The sequence below is a fragment of the Physeter macrocephalus genome, chromosome 17, assembly GCF_002837175.3.
Source record: "Physeter macrocephalus isolate SW-GA chromosome 17, ASM283717v5, whole genome shotgun sequence".
Classification (NCBI taxonomy): Eukaryota; Metazoa; Chordata; class Mammalia; order Artiodactyla; family Physeteridae; genus Physeter; species Physeter macrocephalus.
In genome coordinates this window covers 17,391,708-17,413,817 of record NC_041230.1, presented here as the reverse complement: position 1 = coordinate 17,413,817, position 22,110 = coordinate 17,391,708, and the positions used below count along the sequence as shown (strand labels likewise).

The 22,110-nt window shown below is 51.3% G+C and overlaps 1 long non-coding RNA gene across 1 annotated transcript; it reads right to left on the bottom strand.

The window, feature by feature from the left end:
• Window positions 1-1,240: 1,240 nt before the first annotated feature.
• LOC114484140 (uncharacterized) lies at window positions 1,241-13,640 on the bottom strand. Its single transcript, XR_003676658.1, has 3 exons — window positions 13,449-13,640; window positions 5,761-6,005; window positions 1,241-3,330 (listed from the first exon to the last, which is right to left on the bottom strand). It is a non-coding gene; the product is annotated as an uncharacterized lncRNA (long non-coding RNA).
• Between the last annotated feature and the right edge of the window lie 8,470 nt (window positions 13,641-22,110).

Sequence of the window (22,110 nt, the reverse complement as noted above, 5' to 3'; positions counted from 1 at the left end):
GAGCCTTCCCTGTGTGTCTGGGGAAAACCACCTTCTGCCATATTCACCCAACTTCTGCTCCAGAATACAGACCCTAGGGCTCAACTGCACTGGACTGTGAGAGCATGTAGGTCACCAGTTGCCCGAAATATCCTCCTTCCCCCTTAAGGGATTCCTGAGGTCCAGTTTCTTGAAAGCACCTCAAAGGTACTAAGCACAAGTCTTCAGTCACCCTGCTGGATGTGGGCTTATGGAGTGATTCATAAAAATGAAATGTGTGGACTATGTTTTTGATATTACAGATACTTTAAAATATAATTGGCTATACGAATCCACCAGGATGGGTTCATCTGAAGTTTAGGTTTACTTTACATAGTTTAATAATCTTTTTAAAAGTATTCATAAGCCAAATCTATGAGGCTGGCACCTGCTAGCCCAAACAGTTTTATCAAGTAATCCCAGCTTTCCTCTAAATGGCTCAATAGCCTAAATAGAAGGGAGTGATTTTACTGAAACGTATGGTGTGGTACACTTCAGGTGAGAACTTCTGCCCAGTTTAGCAAAGGAAATAATTTTGTATTTCATATTGCATACCTCTCTGTGCTGCAAATTATCTAAAGTGCTTAGCTAAACTAATGTTATAGATTAGATAATGAACAGATAACAAGGTACACAGTAAATTAAAGACATGCAACGAAGTCATTATTTCCTTAGAGACAAGTACCCTTGCAATACGAAGTCAGAAAAAATGGGTGATCTCAAATAAGGCCATTTTGAACTCTAGATTCAAAATAATCCCTTTTAATTGCATCTTCTGTATCTCTGGATTCTGGAGAAAGAAGGAACACCTTAATCTGCAGAAAGAGGCCAGTCTCCTGTTATAATAATGATAAAATTGGAAAAGTTGAGCAGCTCCTCGATTATAAACTTTTTTAAAAAAATAATTGAACTGTTTTAGGAAACATTGTTAAAATCTTAAGGCTAAAGCATTCTTTCTTTTTTTTTTTTGTCTAAAGATTATTCTGTACCCTAGACAAAGGAAATATTTAAACTGTTAAATTTGAACAAAGATACCTTCTGCATATGACTTCTCTGAAGCCCTATAAAAATTCTTTAAAATTGCCTATTCACTCAAATTTACTGAGTGTAGCAAAAATGTCAAAGGCATAAAGTCAGAGAAGATTGAATAAAATAATGCAGAAAGACAGATTAGTCATGCACAGACCCACACAGCCTTTCAGAGCACACAATACCACTTTTTATTACCGCTCTATCTTTACAAAGACTACGTTCAATACATAGAAGATGATACATGGTCAGCCATGTCATCTGCCTTTGATTCCAGGACTCATTTATCTGGGCCCTTTTCACAATGACATTGATGAGAGATCTTAGTGTTTTCAGAGCATTGTTTTATTTATCATATATAATGGCTGGGGAATAAAACAGGAATTATGTCACCGATAGCACATAAAAGAGTCGCATAGAAGATTCTGTGACAAAGTTTGGTAAAACATAGAACAAGGAAGCCCATGTAAATGTTCTTTCCTCTGCTTTCTCCCCTGCTGCGCCTTCTCCCTCATTCTCATCCCCCAAAGATCTGCTGATAACTGTTGGAAAATATCACGAAAATGTTTCGTTAGGCCAAATGTAGGCTACCCCAATCCTTGTAAATCTTTGGCAATTTCATTTTTGTTTAAATTTAGAACATTTTAATTACTTGAGAGTTGCTGACCATTATTTATGCATTTGCAAAGGGAAAGGAGACTATTTGTCAGTCACAGTTTTGTATCTTGCAAATTTAATAAAGAGCAGCCCTTAAGATAGAATTTCTTAGGCTGCCACAATTGACAAAAGCCAGCTAATGTTGAAATGTCAACAGCAAACCTCATCAGCAGGCTGCACTGCTGTGCAATCAAGAGAGCGCCAAAGCTCCATATAAACAAATGTATGTAATACGCGTGTGTGGGGGTGAAGAGCCCGTGGTCTCAGTGCTGAGGGGACCTATGGCACAGGCTGGCAGTGCAAGCACGTCAAGGATTCCTCAGGAAAAAGGTTCCCTTCCACAGTTAGAGAGGACCGAGGTGGTGACTGACAGCTGCCTTAGAAAAGGTTATCTGACGTGTTCTTTGGGGGGAAGCTCATTTCCATGCTCATGGGAGATGTTGTCAGAGAGAATGCTGGCGGGCAACTCAGGGGAGCTTCACGTTTTGGAAGCATGGACCAGCCCATTCACTGGACATAAACGCTTTTCTACAGAACCCTGATCCTGGTGGTCACCAACAGTGTAGGCGGGTCTCACATTCCAACTCCATGCCTTCCTGGCTGATTCATCCTTGGGCATGTCCTTCTACTTCTTTGAGCCATGTCCTCACTGCAGAAATCCAGACAGCGCCATGTAGAAGGCTGTGGGCCCATGATGAAGTATCGAACGTGGAAGTACCTAAAGGAAGGTGATCCATTTTTCTGTGTGGAGTGAGCACAAGTATTCTTTGTCCTTTGAAGGTTTGCTTTGGTTCTATTTCCTTGATTGAGTGGTCTTGCCTTTTTCTGTTTCATCACCATCCTCTTTGCAGACTGGTGGGCTGCAGACCCAGAGAACCTCCAAGTGAACAGACGCTCAGATGAGGAAAAGGTCTTTCCCAAGGTCCCAGTGTTTCAGCCTTTAACTCCTTCACGCTAGCACTTGACGTAGGGCAGGAAGGGAACATATGGATTGCCTGGTTAGAATGCATAGATTCCATGGATGGGGCGGCTGCACTTATGCTTGCCCACGGCTGCTCACGTACCTCCTTTGCTCCCAGTTGGTCAAAACTTCAGAAATCTAGGCCAGTGCGTGGTGATCACCTCCCCCTCCCTCTCCGCCTCTCTCTCCTCTCTACCACCTCATTGCCCGAGGCTGGCTGCCAGGGCCCAAAGATCCCCCAACCAGGACGTACGGCTATCCCTCTCTCCCTGCCGCCTGTGATGAATGAAGGCATAGCACCTGCTGTCTGCAGCTCATTAGGTCCTGTGGGAGAGAGGAAGGAAGGGGCAAACCTGGGGGAAACGAGGAATTTTTTGAAAGGGGTTGTATGCCATTCATCTCCTCTAACCAGAACATGCATCTGCCTCAGCCGTCTTCCAGGTGCTGGGCAGTGCTGTGAATGCCCCGATGTTCTTCCCTTCCTTTGTGAAGTCTCCTGCCGGCAGAAGTCCAAACGTTTAGCGAAGGGAGAGCTGGTGAGAGGCAGGAGCCTGGATATGTGGCTCTTCTGCCCTGTGAGGAGGGATGTTCCTTCTCCAGGCTTGGATTCCCAATACTTCATTTGTTTAGTCAGAAGGCTTCACCGATCCTCTATTATGTGGTAGCTGTTGGAGACAGAATAATAAACAAGACAGGTCTGGTCACTGCCTTCATGGAACTTGGAGTCTAGTGAGAAAGGAAAAGAACATAAACACAGAATGGGCCTGGAGGATTACTGGGTGGGGCTGGGGGGTCAGGAAAGGCTTCTCTGGAGGGGGAAGCAGCTACCAGATCTGAAGGAGGAGCAGGAGTGAGCCACGGGCAGGAACTCTTGTTTTGTAGGATTGGGGTTTGGGACCCAAGGCTGAAAGAGGCCCCAGATGTTTGGAGAGTCACCTGCGCCATGCTGGCCGTGAAGGGTGTTATTCTCGGGGCAGAGTGGGAAGCCCCTGAGGGTTCTGAGCAGGACAGCGACTGGACCTGACTTACATTGAAAGAAAATCACTGGGTCCACTCCTTCAGAACTGATTGTGGGAGGCCAACCATGGAAGCAGAGAGACCAGGAGAGAAAGGCACAAATTAAATATATATTTTGTAGTCAGAATTGGTAGGACTTGCTGGTGGACCAGGGTGGGGAGGGAGGGAATGGAAGAGGCTCCATCCCTCTCCGTCTGGCTCGGGTGGGTCCAACATGAAACTAAGGGGTCGTGTGGGGTCGTGTTATTAGTGGCTGGAAAGGCCTGTGGAAATAACGTAGGCCACCCTGCTGAGACCAGAGAGGCATCCGCTCAAGGCCGTCAAACCAGTTCTACAACCCTGGCCCCTGCCTGCTAGCTAGTCCAGCATCTCTTCACCACATTGTTCAAAAACAGTTGAATCAAAGATGAAAAGATGATCTCTCCAGCCTGTTAGTTGCAACATTACCTACAATAGTGAAATATTGGGAAATCCAGGTGTCTAACAATAAGGAACTGGCTAAGAATAAATTATAAAAATATATTACGTGGCTATTAAAATCGTTTTTAAAGACAGAATAGCATTGGTTAATGCTCATGATGTATTCAATATTATATGAAAACAGGATATGAGTATTCTATTTTGTGAAAAAGACAATGCAAATATAGGTAATTGTATTAGGGCTCTCCAGAGAAACAGCCCATAGAATGTATGTATACACACATGCCTGCGCGTGTGTGTGTGTGTGTGTGTAAACTGAGAGAGAGCAAGAGTGAAAGAGAGAGGGGTTTATTTGAAGGAACTGGCTCATGCAATTGTGGGAGCTGGGCAAAGTTTGCAGGGCAGGCTAGCAGGCTGGAGACCCAGGGAAGAATTGATGTTGCAGGTTGAGTCTGAAGGGGTGTCTGGAGGCAGAATTTCTTCCTCCTCCGGGAATCAGGTTTCTCTTTTAAGGGCTTCTACTGATTGGACGAGGCCCACCCACATTATGGTGCCTAATCCACTTTACAAGAAATCTACTGATTTAAAGGTAATCACATCTAAAAAATACCTTCAAAACAACATCTAGACTGGTGCTTGACCAACAACTGAGCACCACAGTCTAGCAAGTTGACACATGAATTTAACCATCACAGTAATGATGAAGAAGACTAGAAGGAAGAACGTCAATGTTAGAGGGATTCTGGGGCATTTATTTATATTTTCCTCTCTCTTCCCCAAGTTTCAACAGTAAGCATAGTTTTAAAATTTTAATATATATAATATAAACAATTAAAATAATAAAAGTGTTGTCCTTGCCCACATGAGGAAATAATTCTTTCAATGCCTGCAAAAGAGGCTTGTTGGTTCCAACTGCTCCCCTCCATGTCCCAGCAGTGGTACCATTTATTATCTCTTAAATTTACATTTAAAATTACAGAATAACCTGACGACTACTATACTTCCATTTAAAAAGTCACCTATAATCTCACCATGCTATCAGAGTCGTAGTTTTTCTGCTGTATTTCATTTTAGTTTTTTCCATGGTGTATGTATGCACCACATTTCACCTTTTCAAAATTTCTTTAGTATTCCATTGCATGATGTTCTAATCCCCTATTGTTGGACATTAATGTCCTTTCTAGTTTTCTGCCATTAGAAACAATTTGGTCCTAAGCAGCCTTGTACACAGCTCTTTGCACATGTATCTGATTATTTTCCTTAAGATGAATTCCTAGAAGAGGAATTTCTGGGTCAAAGCATATGTATTTTTACAAAATTGGACCTGAGTTCCTAGAATGGATTTATCATAATCCTTGGTTCATATACCCTCATCCTTGGACTATGCATGGCCCATATGTGGTGTAATTATTTAAGCGATATTTTTAGTAACATGAGACCACTATTCAAAACACAAACTAAGAATTTGACAATAATCTATGATTGCCTCCATATCCCCACCTCCTTTTACAATTCTCTCAATTCTCTGTTTATTCCTTTGCTTTCTTTTCTATGTATTTTTATTGTGTCTACATTGTATTCCTAAAATCACATATTTTTATTTAGTTCTTTCCAACTTTCAAAGGGTACCATCCTGTATATAATGTTTTGTGACTTACTTTTTGCAATCAATATTATACGGCTGAGGTTCTTCCATATTGTTGCATCTCAACATTGTTCACTCATGTGTCGTGTTTCCATAGAGTGTTCCACTGGGTGAAAATACCAGCTAGTTATCCCACTCTCCTGTGATGAGTGTTTGGGTTGCTTCTGGGGTCGTGGTACTGGGAGCAGTGCTGCTGCAAACATTCTCATATAGGTCTCCTTTTATACACATGCGCGGTTTTCTCTTGGGTATATATACCTAGGAGTAGAATTACTGTGAATATTCAACTTTAGGAGATAATTTCAAGATGTTTTCTAAAGTGATTGCCTCTCCAACAAGCCTCTCCAATACTTGGTATTATTGGACTGGTACTCTTTGTTAATCAAATAGGTATAAAGTGGTCTCTCATTATGCTCTTGATTGCATTTCCCTGATCACCAATGATGTCGGTCTGTCTGTGTCTGCTTGGGCTGCCATAACAAATATCACAGGCAGGTTGGCTTAAACAACAGACATTTATTTCTCACAGTTCTGGATGTCCAAGATCAAGGTGCTGGCAGATCAAGTTCCTGGTGAAGGCCCTCTTCCTAGTTTATAGACGGCTGCCCTCTCGCCATCTCCTCACATGGTAAAGAGAGAGAGATCATCTCTCTCATGTTTCTTCTTATAAGGGCACTAATCCCATTCAGAAAGGGGGTCCACCCTCATGATCTGATTACCTCCCAAAGTCCTCCAAATATCATCATACTGGGGATTAGAGTCTCAACATATTAATTTTGGAAGAACACACACATTCAGTGTATAGCATTTTCTCTTACGGCCATATTTATTTACTCTTCTGTGAAATGCCTATTTACGTCCCTTGCCTATTTTCCCATTGGGTTGCTTCTGCTCTTCTTATTGATATGGAGTTCAGTACATTTGTAATATTAATTTTTTGTCATTTCTGTGTGTTACAAACATCTTTTGTCTTTTTACTTTTAGAGGTATCTTTTTTTATTGAAGTATAGTTGATATTCAATACTATATAAGTTACAGGTGTTCAATACAATGATTCACAATTTTTAAAGGTTATACTCCATTTATAGTTTCTGTGGAATATTGGCTGTATTTCCTGTGTTGCACAATCAGAGGTATCTTTTGATAAATATAAAATTCTTAATTTTAATATGGTCAAATGTATTAATCTTATTCTTCATAGTCATTGATGTTTGTTTAAGGAAATCTATTCCTACCCCAAGGTCTAAATGATATTTAGACATATTTTCTACTAGGAACTTTAAAGTTTTGTTTTTTAACATTTAAGTCTTTAATCCATCTGGACCTGGTTTGCCAACATGGTGTGAGGGGAAGGTGCAATTTCTTTTTTTTCCACATGGCTTATCATTTTTTTCAGCTTCACCTGTTCAACAGGTCCTTTTCCCTGTGCTGTTCTGACATAACTTTTGTCATATACCTCAGTGTGAGGTTCTGTTTCTGGGCTCTCTGTTTCTCTGGTGGATTTATTTTTCCTTGCACCAGTACCACACTGCCTTAATTACCGTGGCTTCATACTAAGTGCTGACATAAGGTGAATCAAGTCCTTCCTCTCCACTTTTCATCTTCAGAAGTATCCTGGCTATTCTTGGCTCCTTATTCTTCCATGTCACTTAACAAGTTTCTTTAAAATCCCTGTTGCAACTTTGAATGAAATAATATCAGATCAATAGATCCATTGGGGGAAAATTGACATCTGTATACACTGTTAAAATGTCCTATTCATGAGTATGGTATATCTCTCTATTGAGTTAAGACGTCTTTAACAGCTCTTAATCAAGTTTTCCTGTAGAAGTTATAAACCTTTTGTTAGGTTTCTTCCTAGGTACTTGATAGACTCTATCCATGGATCTTTTTGCCATGTAGCTTTCCAAGCTGGTTCTGTTTATTTCCTGTTGTCCTTAGCAGAGTATGAGAATGAGGCAACTTAGAATTGAGCTGAGAAGATGTTTTAGGAATGGAAGGTCTGGTCCACTTGCTGCTGCTTGAGCGAGCTAGTGAGGAAGCTTTGGCTCTGGGTCTATTTGGGAGGACAGCATATGCTCTTTGCTCGGGGGAGAGTCATGGGTGCCCTGGGTGATCCAGGGAGGAACTGGTTAAGGGAGAAGCATCCAGCCAAGAGATGCCCTGTGGGAAGGGGGAGGAAAGGGCTCCCAAGATCCAGGCTTGAGTCTCGGCTCTGCAGCTACTGGCAGCCTTCCTTTTAAGTTAGATTAACTCTTTGTTCTATATCAGCAAAGGTGCCCAAAGGTGAAGTTCACTGGAGGAAAGAGCTGCATAGAGTTTAGAACTATATGAGGGATTTTCTTTCTTTTTTTTTTTTTTTTTTTGGTTTTTGGTTTTTGGTTTTTGTTTTTCGGTATGCAGGCCTCTCACTGTTGTGGCCTCTCCCGTTGCGGAGCGCAGGCTCCGGACGCACAGGCTCAGCGGCCATGGCTCACGGGCCCAGCCGCTCCACGGCATGTGGGATCTTCCCGGACCAGGGCACGAACCCGTGTCCCCTGCATCGGCAGGCGGACTCTCAACCACTGCGCCACCAGAGAAGCCCGAGGGATTTTCTTTGTATCTGCTTACCAACTGAGAATGGTGAGCCACTCATGTTGTCAGAGTGTTTGTGACAAACACACAACTATAGGGGCAAAGCTGGGCTAAAGATCATCGCGGAACAGATGTTCCCATCCCCTGGAGGCAGAGTTATGGCTTCGTGGGCCTCAAAGTGGCAGGATTTATCCAGGGAGCATAAGTTAAGGGGACTCTGAACAATGCCACTTCTGGGGCTTTGAGAAGCTGTGGAGCATGTGCTGTGTGATCCCTTCTATGGCAGTATGCTAACAGAGGAGAGGGTCACTGCAGTGCTAATGGAAGCCTCTGGGGGACTGCACTAAAGGGACCTTGAAAATACCCCAGCTTCATTCTAGGACAGCTCACATGGGGCCCTACCCCAACCCAGATCCCTGCAACATCCACCTTTAACACATCTTTAGTCTTGTTGTAGGCTGGCTGTAATATTCCAACCATTGGGACTCTTGCCCTGATGACACCATGAGGTTTTTAAGCTCCCCTTGGACCCCATGAGGCCTTCCGCTCTGTGCTCGAGGTGGGCACTGCCTGTCTCACAGTGTTTAAAGCATGGTGGGACAGTCTTTCCTGAGTTCCTTGGGGATTTCCTGGATGCCCTTCTCTGAAGCAGAGGTCTGTAGATAATACCTAGGCCTATGTGCAAGAAGCTTCCCCACCAGGAGCCAAAAAAGGCTCCATCTTCACCTGATTTGTGTCCACTCGAAAGGAGCCTGCAGGAGGCCGATAAGTCATAATCCAGAGAGGTGATGACAGTCGTCTCCATGCCCATTGATTAATGAAAACAGGGCTAGTTGGACACAGAGTAGATGGTTATAAATGGTGCTGTCAGAGAAAAATAATTATTGTATTACTAAGGAAACTTCAAAACCAGGCTCTACAAAGGAGAACTGGCAACGTAGCATCTCGTGGGTTGGTGAGGTGGGCTTGATGGAACGGGGGCCACCTTAGCCACGCCCTTGCCTCTCCAGACACCAGCCTCCTCCTCACTGTGCACGTGCCTGTGCGTGTGCCTGGGAGCACCGTGGACATGCATGTGGACGGGGTGGCTTGACCCCGCTCTCATGGGATGCCATGGATCCGTCGGGGTTGTTTGCGGGCATCCGGGACCCCTTCCAGCAGGAACAGGGAAAAACGAGCATATCTTATTGTACCTGAAACACTCCATGATATGTACTAAATATTATGACTACTCGGGGCCTTGCAATAATTGATTCACCCACACAGCCATTTAGACTGTGAGCTGTTCGTTTTACAAATTCTACAATCTTTTAGAAATTCTTTCAGTGCGGAAGATTGCTGCCTGGCCTCAGATTCATTATGGTGATTGAATCCTCTTCAATAGAGAACGGTTTAAAGAGAGCACATGCCCGTGTGTCTCACTCAGAGTGAAGGCACATAGGTTAAAAGCTTGTCTGGGTGGCATAATTCACTGCCGCTATGCCAAACAATCACGTCTTATTGTGACCTTCATAAGATACAAAAAGGCAACAGGATGGAGCTCGGCTTTTTTTAAACCCACTCACAGATTTAGCTTCTGAACATCTGAAGCTTGGAGAATTCCTAATTAAATAACCAATTAATAATGTAGAATAGAAAAGCTATTTTTTTTTCTGAAATGCAAAATCATAATTAATCAGAGTACAAAAAGCTGCCTGTCTTTATATCAGAAAAATATAGACTAGGTATTTAAATATTCCACCACACCTGAACCCTGGCCATCCGTCATTGTTATGACTTAAAACATCTCAGACTAAATTAGGTTTTGTTTGTATAGAGCAGTGAAAGTCAGATGGCTTGAATGACAAAATTAGAACATGCTCAAATCACTGAGACAAAACCGCATAAAGAGAAAGATGTGCAGGGAAAGGGCTGCCAGTATGGAGTAGAAATCTTCCACTAATTCTTTTAAAAAACGCGTTCTTTCCCATTTGCCCAGCCAATCGGTGTAAATATAAATTTCTGGCCCCCAATCAGACATTCCAGGAAAAAAACATATATCCCGGCCCCCTTGTTAATTGCCCAAAATAGCAAGCACGGCTCTAGAGAGGTCGCCCCCTCCCTCGCCTCCCCGCCAATTTCTCTGCCTCTGGTGCCATTTACCCTCCGCGGCACCGCCGCCCACCGCTCCCTGCCCAGCCCGCGCCGCTCCGCCCACCAATTATTGTCGGGAAGACAAGCAGGAGCCACTAATGATCTAAGGTTCTCCCTCCACCCCTCTGCACTTTGCACCTCTCGGCACATTTATATTTTAAAAGAAAAGCTTGCTTTTATGGGTTGTGCCACCTCCACAATTTATACTTTGCCCATGAAATACCAGAACCCGAGAGTAAATTTTCCAAGGAAGAAACGTATAAACACGCCTCCATAGATTGACTAGATGAGCGGCCACAGGAAAGGAGACAGAGGCTCAGTCGGTGCTGCCGGCCCAGGTGCCCGGAGCCCCTCCATTCATGTGTGCAGATATGCCAGGTGCGTTCTGCCCTGTGTCCTGAACACGGTAGGCATTTCTCTGCCTTCAAGTGTTTGCTCGTGCTGCTTCCTTTTCAGGGAAGTGAACATTTGAAACCCGCCTGATGTTCAAGAGGTGGCCCAACTGTCACCTCCTTGAGGACACCCTCCTGGCTCACCTTGTCAGAATCATCCTCTCCTGCTTCTGGGGCCCGCACCCCACCTTATCCCTGGGGTTGGTGGGTGTGGACTCTGCCCAGGCCTTCACCTCCCTGACCCTTGTCCTGGGGGCGGCCCTGAGCCCCAGCTGAAGAGGGGAGTTGAGCGACGGTGTGAAATGGCACCTGCCTACCCATGCAGGTTTTAGGGCTCCCCTTGCCTGGGCCCCAGATGCCACCAGCCTCTACCTCTGGTGTTCTGTCCGACCCACTGCCACAAATCTCCTTTAACATCTAATTTGCTGTTATCACAGCAATCAATAATTTTTGGTGACAGTTTTAGGTGAGACTTTGTGCAGTGTTTTTTTTATTGACAAAACCGCTGTGAACCAACATACATGAACACAATAAAAATGTGAGAAATATCTGCATTACGGCTGAGGTTTTGTCAATAGGGCAGCGCATCGATCTTGGCCTCTCTTTGGGGTTGCTTGTGGAGCTCAGTGCCTAGGTTTCAGCACCGCCTGCCCAGGGGCCACCCATGCTACCCCCTGTGCACCCCTCCCGGAGTGGGGAACCACAGCCTGGGGGCAAAGGAGGAGGAGCGAGAGGCTGGAGGAGGGCTCGCCCACTCACTCAGTCCTTCCATCCTTCATTCATTCAGGCCACCGGGGGATGAACCAGGCGCTGTGTGCTGGGACACAGGTAGGTCAGAGCCTCCTCTGACCTCTGGGGACAGAGGTCCTCCCAGCGGTGGGGAGCCTGGCTGGAGGTACTCGACCACTGGCGCGTCACAACCCCCGGCTGGGTGTTACACAGGTGAGGAGTGTAAGGGACCCCCACAGGCGTCCTGAGAGTGGACAGGCGGGGAAGGCTTCCTGCAGGAGCAAGTTCTGAGCTGAGAGAAGGGCAGGGGAGTGGCCAGGACAGGGGCCCAGAGCCTGGGAGGGGAGCCCAGTGCATTCCAGGAGCCGAGAGGAGGGGTGGGTGGCAGGGGCTCGGCTGGGCTGAGAGGAGGCAGGGCACGAGCGGTGAGCCCCCCAGAGAAGAGGCTGTGGGCGGCAGGGCCCTCGGGCCACAGGGGAGGCTTGGAGTTGCTCAGCCATCGTGACATGGTGCTGGGTCCCCTCTGCCATGCCCACTCAGCTACCCCTGCGGTGACCATGGGTGTGTCGCCCCCAGAATCCCTTCAGGCCCTCAGTCCCTCCACCAGCGCCCCCCGGACCCAGCCCTCAGCTCCCACACCCCCTTGGCTCCCTTGGTGGGTGACCCAGCAGGCCTGGCTCCGCGCTCCTGCAGGAAGGCACGTGTGTCTCCTGAGTCAGGGGCCCCGTCCTGCGCCTCGGCGGGGCCCGTGGTCAGCCCCCAGGCCTTCCCACACTCACCCACCCAGCAGGCCGGGGGGCACTGGGGGCCCTTCCCACAGCCACCTTTCCCGCCATCTTGCCATCCCCGCGCTGGGGTTGCCTGCTTGCCGGCTGCCCCATCCAAATCCCCCCCTCTGCCGAGGCCCAAGGGAACCGAGGCCCCCAGCAAGCCTTCTGGGGCTGTGCTGCCCCACAGGCCCCCACCAGACTCCGGGTTCCTGTCCCCAGGAGCGTGTCCTTTGGCTCGGGAGACTGGGCCCCTCTCTCAGCCCCACTAGCTCAGTAACATTTGGGATCCCTGGCTGTGGGCTCCTAGCTTTGGTCCAGCCCTTCCGGGGGCAGGGATTTGGACTGAACAGTCACAGATTTGAGCGCCTTCAGGGCCAGGCAGCGGCGGAGGGCCTGTGGGCAGCGGGTATGAGGCCCCGCCTGCCTGGGGCCATCAGATCTGCCCCCCCTCTCTCCCCCTCAGCCTCTTTTAGTGACTGGGCTTGCCAAGCTGGGGGTGTCTGCCCATTCGTTTCCCCAGTGTAGCGAGGGAAACGGAGGCCGCCCAGGCCTGGAGGCCTGAGCCGGGGGCCAGCCGGAGGACAGGGAAGAGCCTGATGTCCCCCAACCCTGGGGTCCCCTCCAAGTGCCCGCAGACTGCAGAGCTCAGCCTTCTCACCCTGGTGGGGCCACGGCTCACCCCTCCCAGAAGCCCTTCGAGCCCCTGTGTAAATCACCTGCTCCCCGTCCCCGACCTCTCCCACACGGGGTCCTGTTCTTTCTTTCGGCGGTGATCGCTGTGCAGCTTAGCGGTTTACCTGTTTGAGGGCTGTGTCCCTCCAAGCCGACTCTGAGCTCCTGGGAGCAGGGACCAGGGACTTCCCCGTGGGAAAGTGAGGGGCAATCTGCTGTCTCATCAGGAGGGAGGGTGACATTTGCTCGATAAATTGAGAGAGTGTCCTGTGCCCTTACAGGGAGCGGTGGTGTTGGAGATTGCAGGCAGGTGGGCTCAGGTCCCTTCAACCTGCCCCAGGAGTCTGCGGCTCTAGCTCAGCGCTGTCTCCTCAGCACCAAAGGCCACACCGGCCCGGGACAAGCTCCCCAAGCACCCCAGCTGTGCTCACCGAAGGGCAGGCACTTCTTCCAGTGCAGGTCAGTCAATTACCCCACATGCTGGGGGTGGCCGGCCCTTCCCTGGTCCCCGGCACCTTTGTCAGGGTCCCCTGGCCCTCTGGAGCTGACCAGGAAAGCAGGGTTTCCCCTTAAGGGTGATTTCTGCAGTCACTGTAAGTTGTCCCGTCCAGCTGCCGCCTGGGTGGCGCCTGCCCACGTGACACCTGCCCAGGGAAGCTGGCTGTGCCCTCCTGACGTCAGCCGAGGGGACGCTGCTTCCTCTGTCGCACACTGCTCACAAAGTGTAGGCAAAAGGCAGGTGTCCAACTGCTGCGGGTGAGGAAGAGAACACAGTTGGTTTCTAAATCAGGACTCAGCATCAGGGCCAGACACGGGAAGGGAGCCAGTCGGCCGGCTGCTCCCACAAATGGGTGATGGCCTAGGCCCCCCAGGGGTTTGCGGGGGGGGTCCCCTCAGCCCTGACCCTGGGTGCTGAAAGCCCTGAGAACAAGCCATCTGAAAATTAGGATTCTGTGTCAGCCTGTCAATCCCCAGAAGCACACAGCCTTCATTAAAATCTGCCTGACATTTCTGTTATGCTCAGAAATCCCAAAGATATGCCAAGTGCCTGCTATTTGCCATCACATCCGCCTGGGAAGCTGTGGGCCGCCAAGCCCGTTCTGCTGAAACGCCCCCCAGGAGGCGGCCGGCCGGCTGCGCAGGGCACTGGCAGGGCCACAGGCGGGCTGCTCCAGGGGGCTGCCCGGGAGCACGGCCGGGGACAGTGGGCCTTGGGTTCATGCTCTCCGGGGACACGCTGGCTCCTCTAGGCTCACAGTCCGTGAGGGGTTCTGAGTGCAGGGAAGTGCCTGCAAAGCCGGTGAGGGGCCATGGCTGCACCCCTGCAAGCTTGCAGGGAGCCTTCTTCCGTGCCAGGGCTGTGGGAGCCTTGCCTGCGCTGAGGCCTGGAGGAGGGTGACAGGGCAGCCGGAGCGGAGAGAGGAGGCAGGCGGGTGCTGTCAATACTGGGCATTGACCTGGGTGTCTCCGAGGGAGGTCCTGTCATTTGGCCAGCGTGCCAGGGGTAAATGTGCCCGAAAGGTCACAGAGACCACAGAATTTGTGATATGGAAATGCATCCATCCCGAGAAGGCTGGGGTGAGCCTCAGGAAGGGAGGGAAGGCCCACACTGTAGAGTTAGATGCTGTGGCCACATCTCAGTTCTGCAGCTATGTCATCTATGTCATGGGGTGGTGGGGGACAAACCACACTCCTGCATGGAAGTGTATGGCTGCCTCGGATAAACACTGGGAGCAGGAGGCTTGTGGAGGGACGCGGACCATGCAGGGGTAAGGAGGCCAGACCAGACTTCCTGTGGGACTGCCTATTGCACTCTTGAAGAAGGCTGTGGCCATCTAGGGGGGCCCAGATCCCAGAGGATGGGAGTCAGACTGGCTATGGGATCTGTCATGGTTCCAGGAGCTTGGGTGCAAGTGACGCAAACTCAACTTTTGGACTTCACCAAAAGGGGGACTGTATTGGTTTGTGTAACATGTTGCCTTCAGGCATGGCTGAATCAAGGCTCCTAAACAATGAAATTAAAGTTCTGCTTCTCCCGAACATTCTTAGCTCTGGTTTCCTCCAAGATGGCTTTATTTATTTATTTACTTGGGCCTCGACGCATGCATGCGGGATCTTGGTTCCCCAACCAGGGATCAAACACATGCCCCCTGCAGTGGAAACGTGGAATCTTAACCACTGGACTGCCAGGGAAGTCCCTAAGATGGATTTATTCTTCTTTTCTGGCTGCGTTGGGTCTTCGTTGCTGCTCATGGGCCTTCTCTAGTTGCGACGAGCAGAGGCTACTATCTCGTTGTGGTGTGTGGGCTTCTCATCTGCGGTGGCTTCTCTTGTTGTGGAGCACGGGCTCTAGGCGCGCAGGCTTCAGTAGTTGTGGCTCGTGGGCTCAGTAGTTGTGACTCACGGGCTCTAGAGCACAGGCTCAGTAGTTGCGGTGCACGGGCTTAGTTGCTCCGTGGTGTGTAGGATCTTCCCAGACCAGGGCTCGAACCCATGTCTCCTGCACTGGCAGGCGGATTCTTAACCACTGCGCCACCAGGGAAGTCCCGAGATGGCTTTCTTCTTATTAGCAGCAGCTTCTATCACTTTAACAACCCAAAGACAATTGCTCCTTTAACAGTCACATGTGTCCTTCCCTGAGCTAATCATTGGCCAGGGTGATGTGGTACACGGATTAGTTAATCATGGGTCATGTAGTCTCCCAACCACAGAGTGTGAGCTATTACCTGAAGAAGAGGAATGATGTGGGGTTGGAGACTGAGGGGAGCGGCTTCCCCTAAGCAGGTCACACATTTGTTATGCCCCTAAGTTTCCACACTTGTGCCAGGAACCTTACTCTTTCTGGGGTCCTCCAGACTCAAGCATACAATTCCAATGAAGCCATAATTATCACATGCCCTCCTGAGTCCGGCTGAGCCTGGGGAATCAAATTGAAGGAGAAGGTGGAGCTGGCCATTGACCCCAGGACGGGGAGAAAGCTCAGGGGAGGTTAGAGGGCTATGCTGACCGACAACTGGATGGTCAGGCAGGCTTCCTGGAGGAGGTGGGGGTGGGGGTCCCAGCTAGTTCCCGAGAGGTGGATGGATTTGGCAGAGCTCCTATATTCAGCCTTCCCAAACACTCCCTCTTGTACAATCTGGAAAGTGGTTGGGCTCAGACCCTCACCGGGAGCCCAGGTACAGCCACGTGGCTAATCTGAGGACTCAGAGTAAAGAAGGCTCAGAGGCCCAGGAGCTTGGAGTTAGGAGACAGCCAGCTTTCCTGCCAAGGGCCATGGTGGGTGTCTACAAAGAGCGCCACCTATGGTTAGAGCCTCTGTGCACCGACAGGTGGTGGGCCTACTCTGCATCTCACCGTTTCACTCCCCATAGGGTGTGCCATGAGGTGGTGCTTACACTGTCGGTTTTAGACGGGCAGGCTGCTGCTTGGAGAAGCTCATGATGCTGTCTCATGTCTCTGTGAAGGGACAAAAATCTCTGCTTCCTGCACACAGCAGCTCGGGGGCTCCAGATGGCTTCGAGAGCAGGCCTCACAGGCTGGAGCGACCACCCCAAGTGCCCTGTAGTCCGTCCACCTCCCTCCAGTCCCTGAGAGGAAAGAGGCTTTCAGGGGGGGAGGAGCATGGGGTGTTAGCGTCCCCAGCATGGCAGATGGCGGTGGACAGGATATGGAAGTGTGTAGGGGGCAGTGATGACAGACCCAACCAGGTTGGGCAGAGAGATCCTGGAGGGCAGCAGGGGCAGGACAGGCCAAGGAGGCAGGGTCTGACCAGTAAGACATGGAATGCTGGGCAAAGCTATGGACTTCATGCTGTAGCTCATGGAGGAAGTGAAATAGAACAAGGCTCCAGAAGAGGAGTCTGGCTGAGTTCACTGACTCCCTCCCTCCATTTCTCCATCCATCCACCCACCCATCCTTCCTTCCATCCAGTCACCCATCCACCCACCCATTTCTCCACTCCCCATCCATCCATCCATCCAACCATCCATCCATCCCGAGAGTTCACACCCTAGTGACTTTCTGAGGGTCTTGGTGAATGGGTGCCAGTGGCCGAAGGACAGCCAAGAATGTTTTTCACTTTTGTTACCCCTCTCCAGCCAGGAGAATGGACATGTATGGCCTGAGGGTTGTGGGGGCCTGGGTTCCCAGTTAGTGCCCACTCAACACAGTCTCCTTACTGCTCAGGTGTGTGTGTCCCTGAGACTGTGGACACCTGGCGGGTGGACATTTATTAGGCACTTCCTCTGTGTCAGATGCTAAAAATACAGTGGTGGGCAAGTAAGACCCAGCCCTGCCCCCTGAGAGCTTGTAGTTCGGTGGGGGTGATAAACAGCAGTAACCGTCACCCGCATCTGGTTCTGCTCTGCACCATGCCTGGCTCATTGGCAAACACTCAATGAAGGAATGAGTGAGAGAATGAATGATGCCAGACCCCCAGAGGATAAGGGGGATGAGCAGCCTCTCCTGGCCCCCACGTGTAGCAGGCTGAATTATTTCCTTGTTTAGAAATAGGGTCACGGCAGATGTCATTAGTTAAGATGAGGTCAGACTGGAGTAGCATGGGCCCTAATCTAATATGGCTGGTGTCCTTATAAAAAGGGGAAATCTGGACACAGACACTCAGGGAGGGAAGAGGGAGTGAAGAGACACAGAGAAGACAGCCACCTACAAGCCAAGCAGAGAGGCCTGGAACAGATCCTTCCCTCACAGCCCTCAGAAGAAACCACCTTGACTTCCGACTTCTAAGCCTGCAGGACTGTGAGACAAGAACATGTCTGCTGTTTAAGACGCAAAGCCTGGGATGCTTTGCTATGTCATCATAGCAAAGTATGATGCTATGGCATCACCAGCCTCGGGAAGCTGGTGTGCCGGGCCAGCTGGGGTCCGGACCTGGAGCCCTCAGGGGCGTCCATATCCAGGTGCCGATGGTTTGGGGGTAGGGGTTGCCCAGACGCTCGCTGGCTGCACCCCAGGTCAGGGAGGGCTCACACATGGACCTCCTTTCCCCACTCGATGGCCCCCAAGACCCTCTGGCTGCTCCTCTTCTCTGGGCTGTGGTGGCCCAGGCGCCCTTCTGAGGCTGCCGGGGGGCGGGCCAGAGCCCACCTAGGGCATCTCCGGCGGGAAGTAGACAGGGCTGAGTGGGAGCCATGGGAAGTGACACTGGCTTCTTCCTTAATAAATGTGAGTCACGCTGTCCTACTGTTTTCTAGAACACACCAAGTACTTTGCAACTCTGGGCTTTTTGCTTGCTATCCTTGGCTTGAGGTTCTTTCCTGAGCCTGTTGAATCATCAGCTGGACCTCAACATCACTTCTTCCTAGAAGCCATCCCTGACTTTCCAAGTAAACCAGCCTGGCCTCTGGTTTTCTCTGGTGGCTTCGTGTCATTGCAGGCGTGTCGGATCAAGCATTTCACCTGTCATATTGGCTGCTATACCTTAGTATTCAGAATGGTATCATGCACATAACAAATGCTTAATAAATATTTGGGGAAGGATGGATGGGTGGACAGACGGAAGAGGGATGGATGTTTATCCGGGGTGGAACAGAGAGAGCAAGTGGGTTTTGGGTGCTTCTCGACAAGCTGCTTTCCTCGAGGCCCAGGGCAGGGCCAGAGGGCTGTGGGAGGAGGGGCAGAGACATGGGCCCCTCCCAACCCCAAGCCCTGAGCCGCAGAGCCCCCAGGGGCCCCTGACAGAGGGCTGCAGGGCTCGCCAGCAGCGCGGGACCTGTGTGAGAGCCGCCGGCTCCACTCCCGAGGTCCTCTGAGGGGCAGCCAGCTCTGAGAAGATGCAAGGGAGGAGCGTCCCCTACAGGTTTCAGAGGGGCCAGGGCATGAGCCCCCCACACGCTCATGCCCGCTACCTGCCCCCGGGAGGCTCAGGGGCTCACCTCTCTGAGCGGGCCCCTGGGGGCCCCTGGGCGGCTGTGACCACAGCTCGTGTGCACAGAGGGGGTTGGGGGATATGTCTGTCCTGCTGATGAGCACCCTTCGCCCAGCCCCTCACTCATGCTCTAGCACCTCGTCCTAAAACCCCGAGCTCGACAGCCCCCGACAAGGGTCAGGCAGGGAGGGTTAGGGTTAGGAGGGCCGAGGCTGGCTGCCAGCCATGGTTCAGCAGCATGAGTGTCACACAGGGGGACCCACTACGGAGGGACGGTGGCCCCCAGCTCCTGCCTGGAGCTGCCGCTTCTCGGATCAGAGGGGCTGCTCTCGGGAGGGACTCCAGGCGGCGGGGACAGGCCCAGCACCCCGTTTCGGAAGGCAGCGCACAGCTCCCCATCAGGCAAGGGGCCCCCTCCTCCCCAGCAGCCTCCAAAGCTGCAGGAAAAGCCTGCTCTGGGCCATGTTTATTTTTGGAGTTTTAACTGGTTGGGCAAGGAAGTGAGCCTTGTTAAAAAGGATTTAACTGTGGGTCACAGGGAGTTTGAGGGGCTTAGGAGGAAAGAAAGAGAAGGGCTTTTCCCCTTCATCTTCCCCAGAGCAGGGGCCCCTTCCTCACAAAGACTCAGGCCCCAGGGCCACGACCTCAATGCCAGCCCAGCTGGAGGGAGCCTGTTAGTAGGGAAGAGCTTAATTCATTTATGGGAACCAGAAAGGGGTTTCGCAGCACCGAAAAGAAAGGCCTTCCCGAGGCTGGCAGCGCCGTGGGGCTGGACGGAGGGATTTCCCGGGCTGCCCTGCTCAGCTCCCCAAGCCGAGGGCTGTCCTCCCGCCCTCTGGCGCCGGAGGCAGTGAGGGTTTCCGGGTCTGGGGTGCACTCAAGACCCCCGCCCCTTCACTCAGCTTCCACGAGGACGCCAGCCATCGTGGGCTCACGTAGGCAGGCCCCCGGGGAGAAGGGTCAGAGTCGGGCCACCCAGCTGACTGCGAGGACCCCTCTGGGTCTGTGCTCTGAGCAAGGTCTGTGGGGGTCAGGGCACGTGTTGCGTGGCCGGGGGCTGTTCCGGGCACTCCGTCCTCTTCCTCTGCGACCAAGGGTGGGCCTCCTCTGTCCGTCTGCCACACCGGGTCCTGGAGGGCTAGGACCCCTCGCGGAGGGAGGGGAGGTCGGCGGGCGGTGGGTGGGCTGGGTGGTCCCTCCCTGCCGGTGAGTGTGTTCCACCTGCTTTGTTACTCCCAGTGGCTCCCCCAACCCCCTACACGTGGCCGGAGTCCCAAGATACCCTTCGTGGAATCGCCCTGGCCTCTTGGAGAGTTTTATTATTACGGGAAACAGCCAAAGTGGCGAGGAGGGGGCTCCATCATCTCCTGCAAGCAGATAAAATAGAAACAACTAAATAAAGCACCCTTGCCGCTCACGGGAAAAATTCTGCTTGTCAATTATGATTCATGAGCGATTGCCAAACGGGGAGCCGGCCCGCCAGTCTTGAGGCCTGTTCCTGCCTCCCGCATCTTGGTGGGCGAGGCTGGGGGTGGTTTGGCTTTTCTGGGAGAAGGTGGGTCCTTTGGCGGCACTGGCTGTTAACCCCTTGGTGCCTGCATGTCCAGTACCCGGCTGCTAGCAGGAAGGGAGGGGACCCGTGCCCCCAATTTGGCACTGAGGTGGGGAGGGCATATGGACAGCAGCCGCTGGCAAGGTGCCCACGCCAGGCCCTGGCTTTGGTCCCAGCGTGAGCTTGGGACAGTGGCGGGTAAGCTCTCTATCCCTCTCTGCCCTATAAAGTCCCTGGCAGAGCTGCCCCCGATCCTCCCAGGCTCCCCGTGGAGGGGCACCAGTGTGTCCTCGCCCGCGACTGCTCAGGCCAGATGGTGGGTATTTCCAGGCCACCAAGTCCTCTGACCTTTGAACAGTTGCCACCGAATCTCAGTAATGAAAGGACCTCTTTTGAATATGTACAAATGAGACGTTATATTTCCATACATTTTATTTCCAGCCTCATCTGCGAATCTAATATTGACCCGGAGTTATCTGTGATGGGGAAGTTATTAATTCTGACAGATATAAGGGAGAAGCTAATATTCGCCTTTTACAAACACCTAATATTAATCTCGGGCTCTGTAAACGAGAGCCGCACGCCGGCATGGGGGAGATGACACCAGCTCGGAATTTGATAATGAAAAATGGGCAAGTTTAATTTCAGGGAATGGATAAAAACGTTTGCCCGCTGCGAGGTAAGCAGCACGGGAGGCCCCGGCGGGATTCCCGGAGGATGGAGCGGAGGCCTGGGAAACGACCCACTTGCCCGCAGGCCTGGGAGCCCCGGGACCAGAGCATCGCTGGCCGGGCGTGGGCCCTGGCCCGGGGGCCTGAGAGAGGCCAGCGTGGAGCTGCAACCTCTATCCCAGCTGCCCACACCTTCAGGAGCAGCTTCTGGATGAGCCTCTGCAGCCCCTACCTGGCCTAGGAGCAAAAGGGAGGGACTCCGGGCTGTCCAGGGGGATCTGCGGGCTCAGAGCACCCAGGGGTGCACGAAGGCCAGGCCCCTGCCCCAACTTGCAGACTCCTGCTACCTCACCCTCTGAAGGTCCCAACGCCCCTGTGCCTGCTGCCTGACCAGGGGTTGGGTTCATCCTTACACCCCTGGCAGACTGGGGAAGTGGGGAGCGGAACGGAGGAGAAGCCAGAGGGTTCTCTGTAACTTGGGGAGCTGGGGCCCCCACCCCCGAAGAAGCTGCCCCCTCAAACACACCCTTTGCCCTCAGGGCCCTGCCTGCTCTGCTGTCCCCTCCCTGCACCCCAGTGTCCCTCCTTTTTGTGCTGGGCTCAACCTATGTCTTCTCTCTGCGCTTTCTGTGGCCCTGCCTGCTCTCTCCCCACCCCAGTTCAGCTATCTCCTCCTCCTGTGGATCTCAGCTTGGAACCCCTTCCTGGGGGAGGCCACGCCTGACACCCTCACTCGGTGAGGCCCCCTTTTGTAGGCTCTTATACTGTTAAGGGTTGAATTTCCCCCTTTCCGCATTCATATGTTGGAGTCCTAACCCCTAGTACCCCAGAATTATGACCTCATTTGGAAATAAGGTCACTGCAGAGGTAATTAGTTTCGATGAGGTCACACTGGAGTAGGTGGGCATCTGACCCAATATGACTGGTGTCCTGATAAAGAGGGGAGGTTTGGGCATGGGGAGAACGCCACGTGAGGATGAGGA